General features: G+C 42.3%; 1 protein-coding gene across 7 annotated transcripts in view; it reads left to right on the top strand.

Annotated features, from left to right (window-relative positions):
* ADNP (activity dependent neuroprotector homeobox) overlaps window positions 1-12,719 on the top strand; it is a 47,710-nt gene that overhangs the window by 6,968 nt on the left and 28,023 nt on the right. The window contains exon 1 of one of the 7 annotated variants that reach the window (XM_081011048.1): window positions 7,146-7,164. The exons of 5 other annotated variants lie outside the window; for them this stretch is intronic. The gene's annotated coding sequence lies outside the window, so the exon portion shown is untranslated. Of the gene's footprint in view, window positions 1-7,145; window positions 7,165-12,719 lie in introns of those variants that run through there. One more of the 7 variants, XM_081011047.1, reaches the window with a different exon arrangement.

Here is a 12,719-nt window from a genome sequence, read left to right on the forward strand (position 1 = left end):
TTAGGAAAGTGTATTGAGTAGTATAGTAAAATGTTTACAATGGGTAGAATTCAGTGTTGCACTCTTCCAGTTGCTCTAGGTGTCCAAGCATTTCACCTTGTCAATTGGAATACTCTCCCCTCTTTCCCTGCCTGCTATTCTGAGGGTCCTCCTTTGAGCCAATTTTGGTGGGCATATGAGCAGGAAGCCCTGTTGCGCAAGCTGATGTTCTTGCACATGGCTTCTGCTGGTGGGGCTGGTTAGGTGATTCCCGCCCATTTAAAAAAATGTCAAGCTACTTTTTGCAGTTTGTCTTTATTACTATTTAGTAAAGCACCCAGAGAGCTAATTATGAAAGTCTGAGCCTTCAATGTAAAATTTTGTAGGGCCCAAACCAGCCAAAGGTAAGCAGTTTGAAGTTGTACATGTTTGGATTGGGAGTTCAGCATGCATTTCATAGAATCATAGAATTGTAGAGTTGGAAGGGACCCCCAAGGGTCATCTAGTCCAACCCTCTGCAATGCAGGGATCTTTTGCCAATTCCATCCTATATACAGTTACCTGGAAGCTAAGCCACACTAAGTGTATAGAATTGCAGCCTTAAGCTCATGCCTAACTGTCCTGTACAAAGTACTTACCTATGGCTAAATTGTTCTCTTGAGTATTTTACTTCTTTTACAGGGATTTCCACCCTGCTCTTTAACCCTAAATGGACTTTCAGAGCAGCCAACAATTAAAAACCAGTAATTTAAAGCAAGCATTTATTTAGCATGTCATGAGTGCCCAAAGCTATGTTTGTTAAATAATCAGTCACAGCAACCCTGAATTAACAGACTAGTACAGTGGTACCTCCAGTTGCGCACGGGATCTGTTCTGGAGCTCCTGTAGGATCCCGAGGAATTCGCAACTGGAGGTGCCTGTTATGCACGTGGTGCGGTAAAGCACTTCTGCGCATGCACACAGTGCTTCTGCGCATGCACACGCAGCGAAACCCAGAAAAATACTTCCAGGTGTGCCACGTGCGTAGCCAAAAGGATATGCAACCAGAGGTGTGTGTATCCCGAGGTACCACTGTATTGGACTGAAGTTGTAAGTATAGTGGTACCTCGGGTTAAGAACTTAATTCATTCCGGAGGTCTGTTCTTAACCTGAAACTGTTCTTAACCTGAGGTACCACTTTAGCTAATGGGGCCTCCCACTGCCACCACGCCACCAGAGCACAATTTCTGTTCTCATCCTGAAGCAAAGTTCTTAACCCGAGGTACTATTTCTGGGTTAGCGGAGTCTGTAACCTGAAGCCTCTGTAACCTGAGGTACCACTGTAGTGTGCCTTCAGCTGCCCAGAAAATTCATGGCTGAGATTGTAGTAAGCAGCCTGGGCTTTAGTTGTAGACAACAAGAGATTAATGATATGTTAGACTAGGGTGCACTGCAGTACACAAGTTCTTCACCTTATTGCAGTTCCCTACATGTATTCCTAAGCAGTGTGGCACACCCCCCCCCAATGATGATGATGATGATGAGACCAGTAGCTTGCCTTGTTTTCTTAATGCAAAATCTCACAGAAGCCTAAGGCCCTCCAGTTGTTATTGGACTTCAGCTCCCATCAGTCCCAGCCAGCAGCCAGGGATGGTGGGAGTTGTAGTCCAAAATATCTGGACCAACACATGTTACCCATTCCTGCTGTAGGCAGATAGCAGAAAGTCTGTGTGGATGTCCCGTCCCCCCGCCGCTTATGTCACAACTGTTTGAGATACCTATTTACCTTAGTATTTAATTTGCATCAATAGTTATCTTCATATCTGTTGTGTGTCCTTCAGTACAACCCCCGTGACACAAACAGTCACAGGTAGAGTTGACAAGAAAGTGCTCATGGCAGTATTTTCCCTTGGCTTGCACCCATGTATTTGTCTAAGCAAGTACATAATTGGCGAAGGTAAAGGACTGTTCATAGGGATGAAAAATGTGTCTTGTGACCTGATAACAAAGCTGCCTACATTTTGAAGAGACTTTGCATGTTTTCCTCTTTACATGATAGGGAATACAAGGCTTTAATTTCCACAGCAATCAGTGTGATAGCTTCGTGAAAAGTAATACGTAATACAGATTGCTCTGCAGCTTAGCGCTTCATAAGGAAACAGTTAATTCCTTTTCTGTTAAGAAGTTAGGATGCATGCCCCCGCTAGATGGCGTGTCAGCTGCCAGTGGAAAATTCCAGAACTCGCCATGAGTGAGAAATGTATGTGAGTCAAAAGGATTCTGTTTGCTAGGCTGCAGAACAGATGGGAAGACTAGACCAAAAAAGGAAGGTGGTCTTTGTAGGTTATGTCTGCCTTGAAGCCCTCATCAAAGTCCTTCCTTTTAACATGACAATCAGGTGATGTATCAGCAATTGTCTAACCTGTGGCTCACAAGTAAAATAACCTTGGTGCTGAACATACTTTAGTGCCTAAGCCAATAGCTGAGCCCAGCCCATGCTTGAGTGTAAGCTTTCATCCTTCCATCCTCCTCTGTATTTAACTGGAAGGTTTTGTGAGAGTTGGGTAGTCACAGAAATTCCAAGGGAAGTGTTTAAATAAACTTGCAACTGGAATCCTCGGAGTTAGTGTAATTCCTCTTTAAAAGCGTATGCCAAATAACAGTTCACGTGTTTCTGTTTAAACGGCTTCCTAGCAGAGCAGTAACCCTGGGACATGAAGTAACCAGTAATGTCAAAGGCACAAAAAGACTAAACCCTCCAACATTAAGCGACAATTGAAAATTGCAGTCTTTTGGCCTAAATGGCGCTTCCTTTACAAGCTTCATCTCTCTAGCAAACATGTGCTTGTCAATAAAAACTTTTGAAGAAATAGTGCTTCTACTCCGTAATTTCTTAGAAAACTTTCTAACTAGTGGTTGAGCACTCTATAAATAGAAGTGAAGCTTATTTTGCCTTGTCTTTCAAAATAAAAGCAAAGTTAAGTTTTATAGCTGAAACTAACTTCACTGTTACACAGCTATAAGGGTTTTGTTTATAGGTAATTCTAACTAATTTCACTGTGAATGGTTAATACCCATATTTTCAGAAAATACATGTGCAGACAGAGGGAGAGGATTGCGCTCCCCCCCCCCCGCACACAGTAGGACTGTAGCAAGTGCATCCTCCGTTTTGAAGTGATGTTTTTATGGTAATCAAATGCCTTTTCATGAAGCATGCAGTGTTGCTGAGTGAAATTGCTGAGCTTAAAAAGTAATTTAAACTTGTGGCAGGATGGTGGTGGCTTTTATCTGGACAGCTTCAAAGTAAGGTACTGGCTATTAGAATGAATTTCTGATCCAGATGGTCCTTTAAGGGGGTGCACCAGTGTCTCCTAAAATGTTACTGTTCCATAGTACAATGAGTGTCACACTCCTACATCAATATATTTCTTGTATGTAGAACCAGTGTAAGCAACTCAGATAAATAACCTAATCACCAAATTGCACCTTAAACCTATGTGACAGTTGCCACAAACGAATGTCTACGCACCATTCTTTTTAAAAGTAATATTTTTATCACTACTACTACTATTCTACTATTTTCATTTCTATGCTGCTATATATATTAAAGAAAAGATCTCAGAGCGGTTTACAACACATTAAAGCATCAACTAAAACAATCCAGAATAAAAGAAATTCAAGCTTCAAGGAAAATATTTCAGATCCTTCTCTAAGTGGCATTTGGCTTTCCGCATATTTATTTACCTACTTAATTTATATAGCTGCCCCATAGCAAAAGTGCTTTAGGAAGCCAGTGTGGTGTAGTGGTTAGAGTGTTGGACTAGAACTTGGGAGATCAGTGTTCAAATTCCCACTGAGTCATGAAGCTCACTGGGTGACCTTGGGCTAGTCACAGCCTCTTAAGCTACCTCACAAGGTCGTTTTAGGGATTAATTGAGGAGCGGGGTGAATCGTGTACTACTGAGAGGAAAAAGGTGGTATATAAATGCAGTGGTTGCAGTTAGGCTTCTGCCAGTTGCAAAATGCTCCTGGCACCTGGCTAATTTCCAACACTAGAACAGCTTACTGTGATTTGGGTTGGAGTAGCTGAAGGTGAAGGTTATATGGGGTTATGCTACCTTTTCAGAGTGGCTTTAAAAATGTACAATATATGCTGTTGAACATTTTAAAATTATTGTTTCATAGACTGAATTTATTTTGGTCTGTGACTAATATCCAAAGAACCATGAATTGTTCCAGAAACCCAAAGTGGTTTTGGATGTTTATATCCAGCAGTAGCCCCTGTCCCCTGCAGTGTAACAAACCGCTTTTGCAACTGAGTGGATTTTCAGAAGTGGGTTATGATGAGACAAAGGAGTAATCTGCTCAAAGAAAAAAAATGAGTTGTTGGGGCACTAGTACAATTGTAGCTGGTACAATTTGGATGCCTGGGCTTAAGATGTTTTTTCTGGATCCTGGCTCATGCGTTTAAATTTCACCTATGGTTTTAAAGCTACCATGCCATAATCATATATGCTATAGTGCCTTGTAAACAAAACAGATTGACTTGAGTGGAGGAGCCTTGTAAGCAGATGACCTAAATCTAATCTCATGAACGGTCTTGGTTTGTTCGGTGCTTACATCAACAGCAGTGTTAAAAACTCGGGTAAATAAGCAAGGCACCAAATGACTCCTTAAACCAGGATTACAGTCACCAAAATGGAATGCCTAGTTGCCATTTTAGGGCCGGACGGTTTGAACGTTGTATTTTTCAATACAACTTTTTGGTTCCTGAAATTTGTTCTGATTATGCAGATAAAATATCACAGATAGAATTCTGCAGGATGTGTGTGTGGTTAGTGTCTAAAAATAGGCAAGATCCAAGGATCTCCAGGCATGCACCTCCAGATGTTGCCTGGGTATCTTCACATGGTCACACGTGGCCAATAGCCAGGTGCAAAATGTGCCTGGCAAATTTCGAATGCTGATCAACAGGCTGATACACTCTATAGAAACTTTGTTATTTCAGAAGGAAAGTTAATGATCCCAGTTCAGCGAGTCACATAAACCTCTATTACCTTGAATGGTTCATGGAGCCAGTCCAGGCAAGATGTATTTGCTTGTCTAATGTGTTACCGTTATCTGAAGCTATTCTGCTTCCTGAAACTTATGTTACCTGTTATGCCTGGAAACCTTTCCCAGAATGCCTTGTTTCCCTTACTTAATTCAAATCCCTGCTTCAAACTCATATTTTCACGATGGTATTGGAACACTCTCAGTGATCCCATGCCCTACTGTAACTAAGCCTAAGTCCTCAGAACTGATATTAGAATAAGTAACTGATGCAAGTTGCAGTAGAAGCAGATGCATAGCAGCTATCATTTCCGCATTCTTTTGTAGGAAAAAAAGTTATGAGGAGTACTTGTTGAATTAAGCATGCCGCAAGTCAGTAGAGTTGTTTAGCGATTAGCAAGTTCTGTAGACATTATCTACTCGTAAGGTGTACAGATTTTGTTGTACAAATTTTGGATTGTGGTTTTCTTTAAGTTGATAATGTTCCTGCAACATAAATGCGCTACTGCATGTAGATATGCTAACAGTTCCAAGTTCAGTCCTAAGCCCTTTTAATTGGAAATGTCCTCTTGTCCCCAAAAGAAAGGGGGAATCACTTGGTTCTCACCTCAGCACTAGAACTTACTTTAGGATGACCGTACTCCAACAGTTGTAAGATTTCTGTACTTTTAAAAGCTCTATGGAAATCAGACATTCTTCAACTTACATTGAAAGGACAAGAAAAACTGCACTAGTTTACCACAGCCTGCTTACTACTTACAGAAAAAAGCCTGCTTATTTTAAAATACGACTGTACTTAGATGATGGTTTCTGTGAAATGTGTCCTTGTTGTGCTCCAGATACATCTTTATTTTGATTTTAATGACCAAGTATGTCATTATGTACAAAGTTGACTAACTTTTAGAAATATTGCAGGTCTACCCCTTCATTGCCTGGGACTGTCAACTGCATCACATAGAGAGTTATAGAAGACTTACTGGGATGGGATAGTGCATTCGGGAGCCCTATTTGTGAACTTGGGATGAAAGAGAACATCCCTGCATGTGCTGGTTCCACTTCCGTCCTTTGCATGTTCAGCATGAAGATCTGAAGTGACAGTCTATCAAGTAAAGGCTTTCTGATTCCAGGGAGGTTTCTAAGCATGCTTGCCCAAATGCACTTAGAATCCCCTTCAGACTTCGGTGCTGAATAGAGAAAGCTCTGAAGTGGAGCCAGTGTGTGCAAGGATATTGGGGGCAGGTTTTGTGTCCCTCTCCCCACTTTAAGCCCACAGCCATTATTCCCAAATGCCTGAATAGGATTATAGCCATCAACAAATTCTTCCTGTTGGTGCTTTCTCTCAAAGCATTGGGAATAAGTTAGCTATTAACTTAAGCATGCATAGGTTTAAGTGCTGTGAGCAGCAGTGGAGAAAAGTAGGAACTAAAGGCATGCTAATGTATAGAAAAAGTACAGTGGTACCTCTGGATGCGAACGGGACTCATTCCGGAGCCCCGTTCACATCCTAAAGTGAATGTAAGATGCGCATGCGCGGGTCGTGTTTCACCGCTTCCGCACATGCGCGTGACGTAATTTTGAGCGTCTGCACATGCGTGAACGGCGAAACCCAGAAGTAACACGCTCTGTTACTTCCGGATCGCCATGGAGCACAACCTGAAAATATACATCCCGAAGCTACTTAAACCTGTATACGAGTCAGTGTTTTGATGAAAATCTCAAAAAAAAAAAAAATAATTATAGGTTGAGATGCTACCCTGCTATAAGTACTACTTTGGATTTTGCTTAAAATGTAGGCTAGTAATGAACAGACTGTGGCATAAGACTGATAACATTCCAATTTATTGCATGCTTAAGTGTTCAGTATGCTTATAGATGAACTCCTTGGCTTAATATTCAACGAAGTATTTTGCTGCATTGGCAGATGTGGATTGGCTAGTGTGCTATGTTTTTGTTCCAAGTAGTTACTTCTTTTAATAGTGCCACTTTCTACTGTAGTATGCTTTTAGAACTAATTGTCACAACCATAACTCTAAGGCTTACCTCACTTTAATTTTATTTAACACTTGGTTTTGTTTAGGAGGATATGAACTTTCGCCTATGCCTGTGCTGTGACCTCACATAATAGGCGTAATACTCGCTGAAGTGGGAGGTTCGGTAAGGACAATGATTTTTTGGAAGCTTTTGCACAAAATGCCCTCAATAAGTCTGAAACCAAAGCACCATTAATTTGGTACATAAAATGTCTGTATTATGTGCCCTGAATAATGAAAAGAGACTTTTAAATGTTCAAGAATTGGTACTGCACCCAAGTGGTGTGTAGATGAATGGTTACTTTGGGACGCGGGTAGGCAACCTAAGGCCCATGGTCCACAAGTGGCCCACGGGGGTCGTTTAACCAGCCCACGAGCCGCCCTCGAACTGAGTCGCCCGCTCGGCGAGTCCCCACTTGCTGCGCTAAACCAGTGTGGTGCGGGGATTTGCTTCCGTGGCGCCGGAAATCACGTCTGTGCAAATGCAGACGCTGGAAATTGCGGGCTCACACCCTCACGCAATCGGGCCCACAGAGGGATCTCTGCTGGAGTGAACCGGCCCAGGTGAGGTAAACCTTGCCAACCCCTTCTTTGGGACATGGGCTTTCATTGGCCATATGAAAAGCTGGCAGAGATAACATGCTGGGAGCTAAGTAACGTGGTGCAAAGAAGAGAATTTCTGTTTCCAAAGGTGCTTGCACAAAACCAGTGGTAAAGGAGGGGTGCCACTGATGTTATATGAACTTAGGCACTGTATTAAAGATTATAACTACAAGCTTTGTCCCTCCAGTTATCACCATTGTGTGTTTTTTTTAATTAAATAAAAAACCTTTATTTTTCCAAATACAATGCAGCCTAGAGAGTTGTAAGTAAATGAAGAATGCAACCATCTCTGACCCCAGTGTACAAAACCTTGGAACCAAAAGAAAAAGACCCACCCCAATCCTGGCAATACAATTAGGCAACAAATAGATAAGGATAATACTGCCTGAAGCTGCTGAAGGTTAATCAGGGAAGCAATGAGATTAACAACCAAATTGTGAAGGAAATAATATGCAATATTAATAGGCCATGTTGCATTATAACTCCTGTCATAGCGACATAGTCTCAGTCAGTATTGTTTAACAATCTTTAAGGTTCCTTCGTTTTCAAGAAACACTGGTTTGAAATCTAGGCTGGTTCCACATATGGTGTTACTACCCTGAAATTGACAATGTATGTAGAAAGTGATATGACTGGCTGAAGTTAATTAAGCAGATTTGAAAACCTATTTAGCAGCATAGTAATACTTGAATCACCTTTATAAATAAGCAGTGTTTGAAGCCCAGATGGTTGAGTGTCTCTGAATGAAGTTGCTCTTAAAGAAGTTGCCAAGTTAATGCATTTTAAACAGAGATGTATTTGCACCTGTTCGAAAGCTTAATTGAAATGTTTCCTAGTTTGAGTTCCATATTTATGAATGAATATAAATACCTTTGCTTTCTTTTAAACTAAAGAATTCATTTTTGCATCTTCATTCACACACATATTATATTCCTTGTAATTAATCATTTCTCCAGAATACTATTGGCACCAATTTATTGGGGATGTTTTCAAGATGGAATTTGCAACAAACTTTACAACAAACAACAAAGTTAGAAGGAAGCAATGTGACAAAAGTATTCTTTTAGGCAATAGGCAAAATAAATGGCCTTTTTCTCAAATGACTCCTACTGCTGCATATGCTAGAGCAGAGCATAGAATATTTATCTGTAATGACTTCTGGCGAGATACTGTTTTGCTTTTGTAGACTTTGGAAACTACAGTGGTACCTCGGGTTAATTCGTTCTGGAGGTCCGTTCTTAACCTGAAACTGTTCTTAACCTTAGGTTAACCACTTTAGCTAATGAGGCCTGCCGCTGCTGCCGCCGCTGCACGATTTCTGTTCTCATCCTGAAGCAAAGTTCTTAACCCGAGGTACTATTTCTGGGTTAGTGGAGTCTGTAACCTGAAGCCTCTGTAACCAGAGGTACCGCTGTATTTTGTAGCACCCAAGCCACACAGTAATTAAATAGGGATGAAGTGTGTGGTAACTCAAGAAGAGGCTTGGAGAAGGGGTCTCTTAACCTCCCTTTTTGTCAGCTATTGCCCACTGATCTGCAGCAGCACTGGTATCTTATGGTTTTGGTCCTATTGAGTCCCAATATTTCTTGATAATTGGGGCTTGTAAACAAACATTTACCTGCGAGAGTTTATTTCCTGAAATGTAATCCCATGCTGTTACAGGAATGTGTATATACATGAACAGCTAATGTAGTTCCTTGCCATGAGTTTGTTGTCCTGGGCAACAGTAACATGTGAATAAACTATAACATTAGCTCTATCTTTGCATTTGTTCTTGTACATGTTCCTGGAACTGTGGGAAAGCAACTGCAGTGCTCCTGTAAGTAAGTGTGAATTGAATCCTGGTGGATTGCTTAAAATGGTATGACTAAAGGAAATAAAATGCAAGTAGGAGTTGAGGCTGCTTCCTCTTCCTGCACCCCCAAGATTATTAGTAGTGTCATGAGTCCCGAGGTGGTGCTGGGCTCAGGAGTGGAGGATAACATTGGAGTGGGTGCTGAAACCAGGAAACAGAGGTTGGAGAAGGCCGGTACTTAGCCTCTCCCAGGGCTCCTATCTACCCTCTTCCCTCCTGGAAAGAGGAGCACAGCAGTGGGAGGGCATTAGCCCACTGCTAAGGGTGGAGGAACCAGTATCAAGGGGACGGTACAGCCTGGTTGCCCAGGACCCAGAATTGCTCCTGTTACTGGGAACAGACACATCCTCCCAAATGCAGTGCTCCTCTGACTAGACTTACCTAAACTATTATAATCTGAATTGGGGAACTGGAAAACTATCTGGTACTAGATCACTAAACATCTACTAAAGGTGTCAGTATGAAAAATAATTATCTCTTGTCTATCCTGAAACTGATAGGAGATTCAAGGTAGGCAAGAGATCATTCTTGTTCCAACTGCATAATTTAACAATGGCCACATCCGAGGAAATGGTTTCAGCTGGCTGGCTAAGCCAGTTGACGGTAGGTAGAATCATAGAATCATAGAGTTGGAAGAGACCACAAGGGCCATCGAGTCCAACCCCCTGCCAAGCAGGAAACACCATCAGAGCACTCCTGACATATGGTTGTCAAGCCTCTGCTTAAAGATCTCCAAAGAAGGAGACTCCACCACACTCCTTGGCAGCAAATTCCACTGTCGAACAGCTCTTACTGTCAGGAAGTTCTTCCTAATGTTTAAGTGGAATCTTCTTTCTTGTAGTTTGGATCCATTGCTCCGTGTCCGCTTCTCTGGAGCAGCAGAAAACAACCTTTCTCCCTCCTCTATGTGACATCCTATTATATATTTGAACATGGCTATCATATCACCCCTTAACCTCCTCTTCTCCAGGCTAAACATGCCCAGCTCCCTTAGCCGTTCCTCATAAGGCATCGTTTCCAGGCCTTTGACCATTTTGGTTGCCCTCCTCTGGACCCGTTCCAGTTTGTCAGTGTCCTTCTTGAACTGTGGTGCCCAGAACTGGACACAGTACTCCAGGTGAGGTCTGACCAGAGCAGAATACAGTGGCACTATTACTTCCCTTGATCTAGATGCTATACTCCTATTGATGCAGCCCAGAATTGCATTGGCTTTTTTAGCTGCCGCGTCACACTGTTGGCTCATGTCAAGTTTGTGGTCAACCAAGACTCCTAGATCCTTTTCACATGTACTGCTCTCAAGCCAGGTGTCACCCATCTTGTATTTGTGCCTCTCATTTTTTTTGCCCAAGTGCAATACTTTACATTTCTCCCTGTTAAAATTCATCTTGTTTGTTTTGGCCCAGTTCTCTAATCTGTCAAGGTCGTTTTGAAGTGTGATCCTGTCCTCTGGGGTGTTAGCCACCCCTCCCAGTTTGGTGTCATCTGCAAATTTGATCAGGATGCCCTTGAGTCCATCATCCAAGTCGTTGATAAAGATGTTGAATAAGACCGGGCCCAGGACAGAACCCTGTGGCACCCCACTAGTCACTCTTCTCCAGGATGAAGAGGAACCATTGATGAGCACCCTTTGGGTTCGGTCAGTCAGCCAGTTACAAATCCACGGAGTGGTAGCATAGTCAAGACCGCATTTTACCGGCTTCTTTACAAGAATATCATGGGGCACCTTGTCAAATGCCTTGCTGAAATCAAGGTAGGCTACATCCACTGCGTTCCCTTCATCTACCAGGCTTGTAATTCTGTCAAAAAACGAGATCAGGTTAGTTTGACATGACTTATTTTTCAGAAATCCATGCTGACTATTGGTGATCACAGCATTCCTTTCTAGGTGCTCACAGACTGTTTGCTTAATGATCTGCTCCAGAATCTTCCCTGGTATTGATGTCAGACTGACTGGGCGGTAATTATTTGGGTCCTCTTTTCCCCCTTTTGAAAATAGGGACAACATTTGCTCTCCTCCAGTCTGCCGGGACTTCGCCTGTTCTCCAGGAATTCTCAGATGACTGCCAGTGGTTCTGAGATCACATCTGCCAGTTCTTTTAATACTCTTGGATGCAGTTCATCTGGCCCTGGAGACTTGAATACATCTAAACTAGCCAAGTATTCTTGTACTATCTCCTTAGTTATTCTGGGCTGTGTTTCCTTTGCTGAATCATTTGCTCATCATAGGTGATGGGTCTCAAACCCTCAGTGAGTCAGGGATGTGCCCTGCATGCAAAGACAGGTTCTGACGAATTGAGCAGACAAGACCAATAGCGGGCCAAATGGTCAAGAAGGTGGTTTCAGCATGTGCTATAGAAGGAAGTGAGGGGCAGGTGGGGCTTGTCAACCTGGGAAGGTAGCCCGTCTAGGAGAAGAAAAACCTCCACTGCCCTGTTGGTTATACTCATTTGTGAGAAAGGCTTCAGGAGTAAACCCCGAGAAACAATCCTGGCAGGCTGTGTGATTCTTCATTGGTTTGACTTCACCCCAGAAGCACACTCCATTGTGTCTTGAGACAGACAGATGCCAACAACAGGTACCAGTTGCCCCAGTTGAGATTATAGTAGTTCAGGTAAGACAAGCTGAATAAATGAATAAGGATGGGAAATACACTGTCATATATAATAAGAAAGTTGGGTAGGGTACTGAAGGATAAACAAAGGACAGGCTGAACATATGCCACCAAACTCTTGCTAATCAATAGTCAGAAAACTGAACAAAAGCAGCTGCTTTTGACATTTTGCTATCCATGCCTGTGAGCACTCTGATTAGAAGGGGTTGGGTGAAATTCTAGCCTTTGATTGGAACCTAGAGTAGCCATTGGGTAAACTGTAGGTCCCCTCCTCACCTCCCTGGCAATTTCCTTATGTGGTAGTGTTTGCCTTTTTTGCAGCCTTTGAGACCAGGCTGTTTGGCTTTCTCAGAGAGCATTTTGAGCTCCAGATTGGTTCAGAATAACTTGCTTCAGACCAGGTCTGAATCACTGCGAATTGGCTCAATTAGGTTCAGAATTTGAGATTCATCCAATGTGGTCTTGCAGTCCCAGTTACTATGTCCCATTTGAGAAAACGTGGTTATTCTTGAAGAGTGAACCTCATTTTCCGTGCTGGTGTTTGTCTTTTAGTTTGTAGCTGTAATCTTGACTGAAACACATATTTATTAAATTGGAATAAACTGGAAAA

This window comes from Podarcis pityusensis (assembly GCF_964106645.2).
Source record: "Podarcis pityusensis genome assembly, chromosome: 6".
Classification (NCBI taxonomy): domain Eukaryota; kingdom Metazoa; phylum Chordata; class Lepidosauria; order Squamata; family Lacertidae; genus Podarcis; species Podarcis pityusensis.